The 12977-nt window shown below is 35.9% G+C and overlaps 1 protein-coding gene and 1 long non-coding RNA gene across 3 annotated transcripts in view; both read right to left on the bottom strand.

The window, feature by feature from the left end:
- LOC117224852 (metabotropic glutamate receptor 8) overlaps positions 1–3175 on the bottom strand; it is a 204821-nt gene extending 201646 nt beyond the window's left edge. For both annotated transcript variants that reach the window (XM_076526123.1, XM_033478029.2), the window contains exon 1: positions 2973–3175. The gene's annotated coding sequence lies outside the window, so the exon portion shown is untranslated. The remainder of the gene's footprint in view (positions 1–2972) is intronic.
- A 5938-nt stretch (positions 3176–9113) lies between these two features.
- On the bottom strand, positions 9114–11899 carry LOC117224903 (uncharacterized). Its single transcript, XR_004491362.2, has 3 exons — positions 11762–11899; positions 11300–11380; positions 9114–9462 (listed from the first exon to the last, which is right to left on the bottom strand). It is a non-coding gene; the product is annotated as an uncharacterized LOC117224903 (long non-coding RNA).
- Between the last annotated feature and the right edge of the window lie 1078 nt (positions 11900–12977).

Below are 12977 nucleotides of genomic sequence, written 5' to 3'. Positions count from 1 at the left end.
CGAACTGTAAGATCCTCTACTACTTCAATGAAAGATCGTGAACGGAATGTTCACGAGATAATACATAATATTGGAAATGCTGATCACTCGTGAACGTCCTCATGAACTTCAATATGATTTCCGGGCGTTGCCTGTTAGATTTTACGACCGTATAACAGTAGCATTTGACATACCGATGGATGGATGTTCATCCTTTATTCGGAAAGTTCGAGATGAATCCGGCCGAATCGATAGTTCGAAACTACTGATCGTTCACTTACGTCAAAGTTCGCGGAGTGTATAATCAAATTTCGATTCCGAGCTGTTACGAAATTTATAATTAATTAGAAGTGAATACTGGCTTACGATCCATTGCTATCAGAAAACAATTGGCGAACCTGATCGCACCGCATTTAGAAAACAATTACGTAATTTATAGGACTTTGAGGTGGCAATGAAGCTTTGCTTAATCAATTTCCCATCCGCAGGAAACGTTTTCCAATTAAGCGGAGAAAGCGAAATCGACATTTTTTTTCTCCAAGACTAGACAAATAATTACTGAACTCATAACCGGTGCACCGAAATGAAATGGGAAATTTTAATTACGTTATATATGTACGTGTTTACATGAATAAAACTGGGTGAACCGATCAGTTTTTAAATTTTTGTTAACATGTACATAAAGTATTACGCATCCGGGTGATCCAATTTATTATATAATATAAACTTTCGGCATTAACGAACACCGTAATTAGTTTATTATATCGAGGCCTCGGTGTATTACAAACTATTTAGTTACGTCGTATTTCGGCAGGATATTTCGATGAAAACCTGAGCATAAAATTCACATATAAATGTTCAAGTTTTCGTGGAAAGTATGAAATTGAAACTGATAGAACTCCATAGTTGGAAATCGGGAATTGATTAAACGCGTGGCCTACAAGGAACAATTATGCATGATTTATCAGTCAATTAAAACGTGCGAGATAGCCGCGTATATTATTAAAATTGAGTAATGGAAATAATGAAACTAATAAAAAATATTCTGGCGAAATAATTTACAATTTACGATTTCTGACTATTAAACATTTTTTTCATAATAAAATATCGAAATACTTAGATGTTCGATCATTCAAATATGCAAAATACCCCAGTACTATAATAACGTAGAAGGAGATATTTGAATAAAATAATTAAATTTTATCAACTGTCGTAACGAAAAGGAGCGCTAATATTTTCGTTAATTTAAGAAAACTTTGAAGCTCCCATTGTCGATCGATGGACATTTTCGCAAACTGCAATGATCGATTGCATCTGACTAAATACCAGTAAATGCTGATAGTTTTTTTTATAAAAGATCAAATTTCCTACGTTATTACATGTTTTTAAAAAGTCAAATATTATACACATCGGGAAGACATTATTAGGCTCGCTCAACGTCTGTGGTATCATTTAAAAATCAATATTCAGTTTAGTCGACGAACTTGAAATATGCTAAATCCTCCTTCGCACCTAATGAAGTTTTAAAGGACGACATAAAGGATTTTGCAGTAACTGTAACTCCTTCCCGAATTTTCATTCATTCGAATTCTTTCGGGGAGTTCCACATTTCCTGCATAGTTTAAAATAAATTACAGTTGAAGCCGGCAACGATTTTCCGATAAACTTTTACATAATTTGATCGCAAAGGCTTGCTGCCGCATAAATAAAATGCAATAGGTCGATTCAATCGTACGTTTACAATCAATGAATTACATTTCTATGCGAAGAGTGCAAATGTTTAGTAAGTAATTTAGAAGCAGTTTAAAGTAATTCAGTTGGCAATGAGCGAAAGAGAAACGCTGATTATCGAAATACATACTTATAGAGAAACCTGGTAGCAATGTCCGTGGCAGTGAACATCTACTTTAAGCAACTACTTCGTTAATTTGCTTCGATAGAAACGCACCGCGCCAAATGGAAAATAGCGAAACGTGGTGGCCGGGATTCTAATAACATTAAAGCCATTAATCATCCGAGTACTCCGTTTTATATACCCTATCAAATAACCCGAACTAATGTTCGAGGCGTGCGGTTTTCTGGCGTTTCCATTATAATGCAACAAGCTTTATTCAACTGTAATGAAGCTACGTCCGCGAGCTAATTCCCTGCCGAAGAAGTTCCCGTTCTAATGAATAGACGCGATATGATTGCACGGTATTTCCCGTAGCTGTTAACCGCGCGTTAATTGAACTCCGTTGCAAAAGATCACGAAGATTAATTCGGAGAAATCGTATCCGGGAGCAGCACACGCCGCGCGCGGTTAAGAAGCGCTGGCCAAATTAATTAGCCATTACCACCGGGAGCCGTGACAAACGATAGGCTAAGTGGAAAGTTACGTTGCAATTTCCAATCGAACACGCGATCAATGGGAAAGCCGACGATCGATTCCGCGGGACGAGCGAAAATAAATCGGAGGAAACACAGGGGAACCTCTCGGTGATTCCCGTTCACAAAGTGGAACCTCTGGTACACGGATTCGATCATTGTCATCCCTAATTGAGTCCTTTCTAACGCGAAGCGGTGAAATGCGTACGGGAACGGTTTACTATTTTCGATCTTCGCGGATTACATGTTGCGAGGCGACGGTTCGAACCGCCGAGAAAATCGTGTTATTCGGGGAAGTTCAAAAACCTTGCTCGCAACCACTACGCGAGGAAAGAAGGGGAGAACGAGTGGCTACTAACTTTGTGAAATATGAATGTTTCTTTTTTTTTTTAATGTGAACGTACACTGATTGTACAGGATGCCGATGTTGTTGCTGACGTTGAGGACGCTGTCCTATCTTTCGAAGAACGAGGAGAAACGGGGAAAAGAGCTGCTCCTATTCTTTGCGGTAGTCTCTCTCTCTCTCTCTCTCTCTCTCTCTCTCTCTCTCTCTCTCTCTATCTCTCTCTATCCATCTATCTATCTATCTATCTATATCTCTCTCTGTCTCTATCTGTCTCTCTCACCGTTTCTGGTCCGGTTTCTCTGTCCCTCGCAGCACTTCACCGTGTCACTCTTTCTGCCACCGTTTCTCGGGCTGTCGTCCGTGTTTTGTCACTGAAACGCGATAAACAACATAGCGGCTACGTATCGTTCACAAAAGTGTTCACCGTTTAGGAAGAAACGGCGCGACGGCAAAGGGGTACGACGACGAACGCAACACCGGTACCACGGGGCGGACTGAAGTCCCTACGAGTGCTGATCGGACTCTTATAGCTAGCGTTGGAGCGCAAGCGCTCGTCGAACTTCGCCGCCTAGGGATGGGCCGGTACATTTCGAAAAGAGGTGTTGATCCTCTCCTCTCGACCGATCGACTTTTCATCGCTGGATGAGCTACGAAGACAGCTCTCGATAATCTTCCTTAAGCGAACGACGCCTTTTCACGGTTTCCTTCCGTTGCCGAGTCCCCAAGACCCCGGAGCCTCCGCTTTCCGCTGTCCAAGGGTATTAAGCTCGAACCAGCCTACGCAGACGGAACCGTATCGTCGCGCGGTGGCTCGCAGTCGAAGCTGTTTGTTTACTAAAGAATACCGGAGTCGCGACGCGCGAATGCGAAATCGAGGATCGTTCGATCGGGATACGATCGGTTTTTCGTAAAAATATACGGCACCGATTTTCCAGGCCAATCGACAAACTAAAGCAGCAGCAGCAGCAGCTCCGAACGATTCAACCCTCTCCGCGCTCCTAAATTTTTCTCTATGGGATCCAGCAGTTCCGCGAGATTTTTCATGCAGCGAACGACGATAATGAACGAACATCTTTTGAAATGCAACGTTTTTGAAATTGTACCAAATGGTTCGAATCTTTCTGAGATTCTTGTTGGATTCTCGGTATACAGGGGGATCTATCGAAGCACTTCGTTTAATAACAATTCCTTTAACAACAACGAATCTTTCGTGAACAAATTATACACGCGAATAGCAATGCCAAATCATTTATCTAGGCAGAACTATCTTTTTTACCCCTGTTCGTTTTCATTCGTCCGACAGAGCCTCGCGTATTTCGTGACTCATTCTCTCACTGATTGACGTTTCAACGATGTATACAATAAAACAGTCTCACAGGAAACTAGTTTACTGGACAATGATGAGTGCAAAAGATTTTACAAAATGCTCGATTAATTGAGAAATTCGATCAATAGGTGTTTCGAGACTAATTCCATTTATAGGCCTTGAAATAATATGAAAGGTGGGATTTTTAAACGAATAGTAAAAACGTAGGGAGGATTTTTTTTGAAAGGTGATCATTTAATCAAAATGTGATCCAGTTGCTTCGATACACTTTTCTTAACGAATTTTTTATGTACAAATGCAATTTTCAGCTTATAAAGAAATCACACGAATATCCGCAGAATTCTTGCTCTTACGAAACTCAAAATAAATGACGAAAGTAGAGAATTTTGAAAAACTTTTTTTGGGAAAATATAACGCCGACAATACGCAGTGAGACTGTAAAAGTGCTTTTGTTAGAAACAACGAGATAACGTAAGCAGGAAGAAAAACTTTTACATGTAATAAAAATCATCTAAAATTACTCAACATCATAATTTTTTCGTAGACTGTCGAAACATTGAAATATTTTGAACAGAACAGTTTCGTTTTCTCTGTCTTTTAAACCGCAACATTTTTAGATTGTGCAAATGACAGTCGAGGAGAGAATAGCCGCGTTTATATATACATAGCGAGTTTTTTTACTGCTAATGACCATAAGCATAGCTCATACGCATTTCCATGCTTATAGCACCATGCTATAGTGAAAGAAACAGCACAACTGTTGCATATGTATGCATGAATTCTTTAGCGAAGTTTTATATTACAGGAACTTTGTACCAATTTTTGTTGACACAGTCAGACCACTATTATGGTACATAAATCAGAGATGGGCACTTTTTATTTGAAATAAAGATAATAAATAAAAATGACAAATACTTACCTCAAATAAGGGAACAAATAAGTTTATTTCAAATAAGCATATATAGAAATAAATTCTGAAATATTATTTGGGAAATAATTTATTTGCAAATAATTTCGTTATTTCAAATAGCAATGCAAAATAACAAATAATATATACGTTAACATATACTTTTTTTTACATGATAAGCATATTTATTACACATGATTATTGTGTATATCAATACAACACGATATTCAAATGTAGCAAATGAAAAGAGTCGTTCAATTAAACCTGACGATGGAAGAGGGGTGTTATAACGTATAAATAATTTCTGCACCGATGTGTGGTCTCTTTTAACATATTTATATAAATTTATTAAATTTTTATTGGGTGCATTATGTTCGTCTTTTATGTCAGACCGAAAATTAAATTCATTATCACTATTCATTATCACTGTCATTATTGTTTCGGGAAACGACTCACAAAATTTTCATTTGCGTGATTGAAGTATTTCAATTTTTCTTTTCATTTCTAAAAGACAAGATGCATACCTAAAAGTAAATCAAACCAAATATGACAATAAAGTAATAATATGATAATGTTAAAACTAACAATAATAAATATAATTGTTACAACAAATTGTTATTTGTTATTTTGCATCGCTACATTAAATAATAAAATTATTTGGAAAATAAATTATTTAAAAATAATCTTTTTGTCGAATATATTGATGGACAAATAACATTATTTCAATAGTGCCCATCCCTGATATAAATACTGTCTACCGTTAATGCTATAAATGTAAATTATCGAAAATAAATTTTTAAATATTTAAAATAAGTTTTAATAAATTAGAATCTAAAATTTCGAGGTTGCAAGAAATGTTGATATGTCATTAATTGCAGCATTTGAAAAGAGAACACGTAATTTCATTATCATACGAGATGTGCAAGTTATACGACTCTCTTTCTATAGTCAAATATAACGATTAATAGAGTCTGTCATTTAAAAGGCAATCATTTAATTTGTCGGATTTTATTACGAAAATCTGAGATCTCTGCTAAACCAAGGATTAGCCAGAGTTACTGGAGATAAAACGCGAATAAAGTATAATGAAGGAACGATCAGCGATTATGAAGAATCAACTGACAGACATCTCTGAATAAGGATATTATACTAATCCCAACTTAATTTTACTGTCTATTTTCAATCATGAATGGTTTGGTGTTATTTCGGGCAACGTAATTCGCAAAGATTAATGACTTAAAGTGTCTATCGTATTTTCTCACCTAATCACATTTTTGTTAATAAGATTTCATTTGTATTTAGGAGAGCTACATAATTAACGAAAGTAATCAGACATTGAAAAAAAAACAATTATAATTAAATATTCACTATATGCACTATATGTACATATATTTTTTTTTTCAAAAATTCAAGGGGTGAGGAATTAAAGAAATTAAAGACTCTCTCGTATATAAATCATATAATCACTACTATCTAGCACGAGATTACTACTATGCGGCGAATGCTTCCTTACCGTTATTAAAACATTTGAACTACGCTCTGCACTTACCTTGTAGAATGTAGACTCTCTGGACTAGATAGAAGCTATTTCAAGTTATCCTTTCAATGGGTTGACTCATTAACCTCTTAACTGTGGACGACGTGTTTACACAATCGCAAGGAAATGGCAATTTTACATCTTACAACAAAAATACTACGATTTAGGGGTTAAAATGCATGTGAAACATATTCATAAATTTCGCACATTCTAGAATAATTCTAGAACAAGTTGCCGAAAGAATCTGCACCCAGTCTGATCGATAAAAATGCACAGAAAATCCGTGCCTATTTCTGTTGCTGCACGGACAAACGTCGCGGGTCATTTAAACAAATTTACGTGTATGCATTAATTGAGCTGCATTTATCAGAATATAAAGTTATGGAAACAGATTCGAGCGATTCAACGAAAGAATGCAATTCGAAGTTGTAATACTAATATTAAAGAGTTAAATATCGGAACAAGGGTTTGGTGAGAGAATATAATACAAACAGCCCAAAAGATTTCTATTGTGGATAACGATAGTGTCACGAATGAAAGACTATTGTTTCATAATGGAGATTTTAATCTTCGATGATAAACGATCTGATACATAGATCTACGATCTAATTGAAAATAATTCACAGTACGACGCACAATATATTACTGAAGTGTTCGAGACATCGAAATCCTGTGTCGGGATACAATCGCGTATATCTTCTTAGCAACGATTTGGACATTATATTAAGGTTTCAATCAATATTACGGATTAAATTGTGTCAGCAATTTAAAAAATCCAATCATTTATTAAACGTTTACGTAACAGATTATAACATCATACAGGGGGTGTATAGTAAAGTTAATTGAAAACAGCGTCTATAAAGTGTACCAGCTTTCACCCTTTATTTCTCTTTTTATCCAAGATCCGTGCCATGTGTGCAGTTAACAAACAACTATCCAATTATGATCACAGCATGTGTGTACTTTATTAATGAAATAACAGCATTACATCTTACGCAGTAAAAAGTGTCGCTAACGTCTTGTTATTTTCAAGTTTATAGGCGAAACCGTTGCAAGTACATATATATCTCTTATCACGTTGCGATTGCATTCAGGAACATTCTCCACAGCATCTCAGATTATAGGACTTTTTATGTATGCGCACAGGTCTCGAGAGATCCTTAGAACCCGTCAACTGTTTTAACGTCACATCCGACGTTATCGACACTGGTTGAATCCAGGTTTGTACGTAGGTTTCGCGTTTCCAATGCACCGTCAGTATAAAAAAAATATTCGTACTGCGACTAATTTCAACGAAGAGATTGTACAATGGTTATTTGTTACTCAATCGCAAGCACGTTGGTTGGCTGGAAAATTTCGTAGTGACGCGCGACGTGGATTTCCTTTAGGCATGATCGCATCGATCGAAATTTGGCAGACCCACACGTATATGCCTCATGCTCTCCAGAAACAGACACGCTTTGGAAAACTCTCAATTGATTGATGCGAGTATGTTTGCTATCGGGAGCTAGGAAGAGTCAAGAAAGCTTTGTAGGGAATGCACAGTGGTGCACGGTTAAATTTACGCAAAATCTGTACGGTTAAGTGTACACGAACCAGTCCCACTCTTCACTGCCACAATGTCTCGACGCGAGGTCTCGCCTTAACAAGAAGATAAACACGCGTGAAAGAAAATTTTGAATTCAGTAACTTAAATGGATCCAAATACGATGGAAATCGGACTAAATTATCGACAAGACTATTATAGAAGGTGATTCATGTAGCTTAAACAACTCAAATAACACGAACTTAATTGATCTGGAAATGTAGAAACTTTTCTGATATATGAAGCTTTACTCACCTTCGATATCACGTATTTAACAATTTTTTTCGTAAAAATGCATAATTTGAAAGTTATTTCAGGCGTGCATGTTATGTGACTCACCCTAACTTGTTAATTAATGCAAGAATAATCTCAACCATACATTGATACTACAATTATAAAGATAAGACGGTAATTATTGAAAATGAAAATTTCTTTATTGTACGCTCATCTGTTGCTGGCTACGGTGTTTCTTTAAATAAGTCTTAACTATCGCTGCTCGACGTACTGCAGTGAATTCTCTTAATTCTCCCTAGAAGTCTCGCAGCTCGGAAACGAAAATGGATAACCGAGGCAACTCAGTCACGATTCTTCGAGCCACACGCCTCTGCAGTTGCCGGCATCTCGTGAGAGAGAGCGAAAGAGCAAACGGAAGAAAGAGTGCTAGAGAGAGCGAGCGAAAGAAAGAGCGCGTGCGCGAGAGAGAGAGAGGGCGAGAAAAGAGCGAGAGAGAGAGCGAGCGAAAGAATGAGCGTGAGAGAGAGCGAGCAAAAGAAAGAAAGAAAGAGAGAGAGAAAGAGAGAGTGAAAGAATGAGCGTGAGAGAGAGCGAGCAAAGGAAAGAAAGAGAGAGAGAGAGCGCGAGCGAAAGAATGAGCGTGAGAGAGAGCGAGCAAAAGAAAGAGAGAGAGAGAGAGAGAGAGCGAAAGAATGAGCGTGAGAGAGAGAGAGAGCGAAAGAATGAGCGTGAGAGAGAGCGAACAAAAGAAAGAAAGAAAGAGAAAGAGAAAGAGAGAGAGAGAGAGAGACCAGCATATCGGTGTACATTAATACAAATACATAATAATGCTAGAATAAAAACGATGTCTTAACTTTTTTATTTCTAATTTTTTAAACATGAAATTTTGTTTAACATATTGTGTGGTGAGATTCTTCCAATTAAAATTAGACTAAATATGACATGCTTTAGACCATATTTATTCAATTAATCAGAAATATCTGTCAAAACTATATCATGCTTGGTCTTATTTTCATCAGAAAACTGTCAGCCTTGTGCTAAAAACAATTCAGTTTTAATACGTTCAAGTTAAAAATGTAACGTTATTGCATTATGAGTTGTTAGTCCGAGAAATCTCCGTCGAACCTTAGCATTGGCGTAGCAGTAACACGTATAGGCGCAGGAATAGCACACGGACAATCTAGGCATGTAGGAATAATTAAATAAATAACATTTATCTCGTTTCCACTCGTTGTGTATATTCTTTTACTTTGTCGAACCGTACTCGAAACAGTTTTTGGAAGAAAGAGATGTCCCGTACGCGAGAATTGACATGCTGGCTCTCGAATCGAAGTAAATTTAAACGTATTTTATTGTAAGAAAAACGTGAAAAAATGTTCATGCAATCAGTTATCCACTTAAGTGTCACAAATCTCGTCAACAACGGTGTTAAAAAGATGTAAATTATGATTTTTAACAATCTGTTTACAGGACACGTCATTTTGACACGTTATAAATTATTTAATATATAGTTATCGAAATTATGAAGATATCTTTATAAGGAATTTATTCAATCAATATATTTCATTGATCGTATATAATATTTATTGTAATAAAAATCGCTACAGAAATGTGAATAAACATATACTTGTTAGTTTTATAAAACAATATAAAACAGCTGCTTTCACAGTGTTCCGTGAAGCTAGTGTTAATAAAAATAAATTGAATTCCTCGCGAAGCCAACATAGCACATTCCAGTTAAATGTTTTTGTAGCTGTTTTTTTGTCACGGTGCTTATGAAATGTGACCGTACTTCTCGTCAAAGCGTTGCTTGTCAACAGTGTTCGCAAACTGTTCGTGGACGAACACGCGATTGTCACACGTGTAGCAAGAATCAAGTATAGAAAATACCGGATTCCTACTAACGAAACTGACCCTTTGAACTGTGGGTAATGTCGAACGGGGTTATCTTTTGTCCATAAAATTATACATATTGCCAACGATGCCTCCAAAGATCTCAATTCTACAAGCGAGATTTCCGCAACAAAGTTGTGGATGGCACTTTATCGACCGAAGATCATGTGTTCTTCCAGGTGTTCCAGAGATATGAGCCGTTTATTTTGAAAGTGGCATAAGTCACTTTTTCAAAAAAATCGAGTTAATGGTAACACTAATTACAATGGAACGGTATCTTTTCATTTGAAAAAAAAAGAAAGTGACTTATACCACTTTCAAAATAAACGACTCGTATACTGATCCGTAAAGACATTGCATGTTATCACAGACCACAGACTCAGAATCTGTACAGGCATTGGACCTTCCGGGCTTTTCTGGCTCAATTTTGGAGGGCTCTAGAGTCCCCTTAGCATTTCGTGTCGCATTCAGCGTTACCGATAGTTCACGAAAAACGAATATCTTGTATATTTCATTTCTGCTACGACTGCTGAATATTATTTGAAGGCAATAATAACATTTAAATGGTAGAAATAGTATTTATGAAACGTGTACTTCAGAAATACGAAATAAAGTGTAATTATTTTTATGGACAATTGAGCAATTATTTCTACTAATTACAACGTTAATTTTATAAGCTTTTGCAGTGGTAGCATTGCAAAAGAAGCATCAAATGCAATGTCTGTGCGGATTCTAAGTCTGTGATATTGAGATGTTGCAACAGTTATTTAGGTTTTTTTTTGTAAATAAACGAAGTTACATTTGTAACAACCCAATAGATACTATCAGGTAAAATTCGAGACTTTCCAGCTCAGTTTTTGTAAGCAAACGAAGTTACATTTGTAACAACCCAATAGATACTATCAGGTAAAATTCGAGACTTTCCAGCTCGTCGAATCATCGTGGCGAAGTTTGTAGCAGAAAATTCAGAAGAGATAATTGCATAGCCGATAACAAAATATTATTTTATAAATATTAAATCCTCATTTGCGAAGTAGAAAGGTTGACATGTGGTTATTTTATTAAAGAATTTCTGCAAACTATTCCGTATAGTTTACATATATACTGACGAAGATTATACTTACATCCTTTGCTCCTTGACGAAACCAGACCCGTTGCATCTTGATCGCAGCCATTCGCATAGTCTATCCACATAGTCACCAGATCTGTAACAATAGCAAGAAATTCTATTAAATTTAATAGCAAGAAAATCCGAACTTTGGTTCGGTTCAATTCTCGACGACCGAACAGGCTCGCAATTTAAATATTCTAACAATTTAAATATTCCAGCAATTTAAATATTCCAATGACCGAATAACTAAATGACCGAATCACCAAATGATCGAATAACCAAATGACCGAATAACTAAATGACCGAATCACCAAATGATCGAATAACCAAATGACTGAATAACCGAATGACCGAATAATCAAATAACCGAATAGTTAAATAGCCAAATAAACGAATAGTCAAATCATCAAATATTCAAATGACCGAATATCCCAACGACCAGACGTACCGATTAAATATTTCAACGATATAGTACCTCAAGAATACAATTTTTCGAACATCGAGTGTTCTAGAGGTCACCAAAAATATTGTGGACCCAACCTTCGTGTTTCAATGCTGCCGAGCAAATGACTTCAGGAATGTGGACCTCGCGGTTATGGTCCCCTCGCCCCATTCTTTCGATAGGATGACTCGTAATTTAAAGTCTACCGTTCGAGATACCGTATTATATTTTCAAAATCCTCGCAACGGATTATCGCTGCGCCGAGTTAATTAGGGTAGCGGATAACCTCGAGCCGGCGCGAAGAATACAATAACAATTTTTCCTTGAAACAGGTCGAAACCCGCTGCTTGTTTACGATTCATGGAAGAAAAATCCAGCCTATCGTCCGTTTTCCTTTCTTCAGATAAAAAGCCGATTTTAATTACATAAATCGATTGATGCGTTATTAGATCGAACTCGTTTCAGTAATAAGTTTATTATTTCTGGCTTCTTGATATTTATAATAATTCCGTTTGTTATAGATATAATTAAGATGTGTAAAAAATTACAAATGGATTTTTGAACGAGTCATTTTGAAATAATTATATAATTGTTTAATAAAAGTATGCCAAATATAAAATTTTGTAGCTTAAAGTCCGTACGTATCTGCTTAGTTTTGTGTTTCTGTTTTGAAGAAAAGTCATTCATATTATTCGTTATACATAGAATTATTTATGTATATATATTGTTCAAAGAAATATTGAACACTGACGTGTTCTTTCCAACGAACATTTTCATATTTCAAAGTGCTTTTAGAATACACACAATTAGTATGTATGTACATATATTGTTGCGATGACATTAGTTATTAATATCATCATCTTGAGAATATTTTGCTATTTTCTCATCATTAACGGTTGTTGTCCTTTTAAATAATAAAACAAATAAAAAATAATACAAACTTTCATAGTCAATGAAAAACATTATAAGCGGTGTACTAGAAGCTTGAGCTTTTACAAACAAATCGAAGAAGTGCATTATAATAATATATAATATAATAATATATAATATAATAATATATAATAATAATTATACGATGAAAAATACAGTAATTTCTCCCTAATTCGCGCTCAGATTGCGCACAAAAATGGACAATTTGTGAGGAGGAGATGTGATTATTCGAGCCTCGCGTCTCGTTTTCATAATTATTGACCATCGTAGCGACAAGTTTTATTTACTAATAATATTGAAAGTTTTGTTCTGCTATTAT

Source organism: Megalopta genalis, chromosome 13 (assembly GCF_051020955.1).
Source record: "Megalopta genalis isolate 19385.01 chromosome 13, iyMegGena1_principal, whole genome shotgun sequence".
Lineage (NCBI taxonomy): Eukaryota > Metazoa > Arthropoda > Insecta > Hymenoptera > Halictidae > Megalopta > Megalopta genalis.
This window is presented reverse-complemented; position numbering and strand designations above follow the sequence as displayed.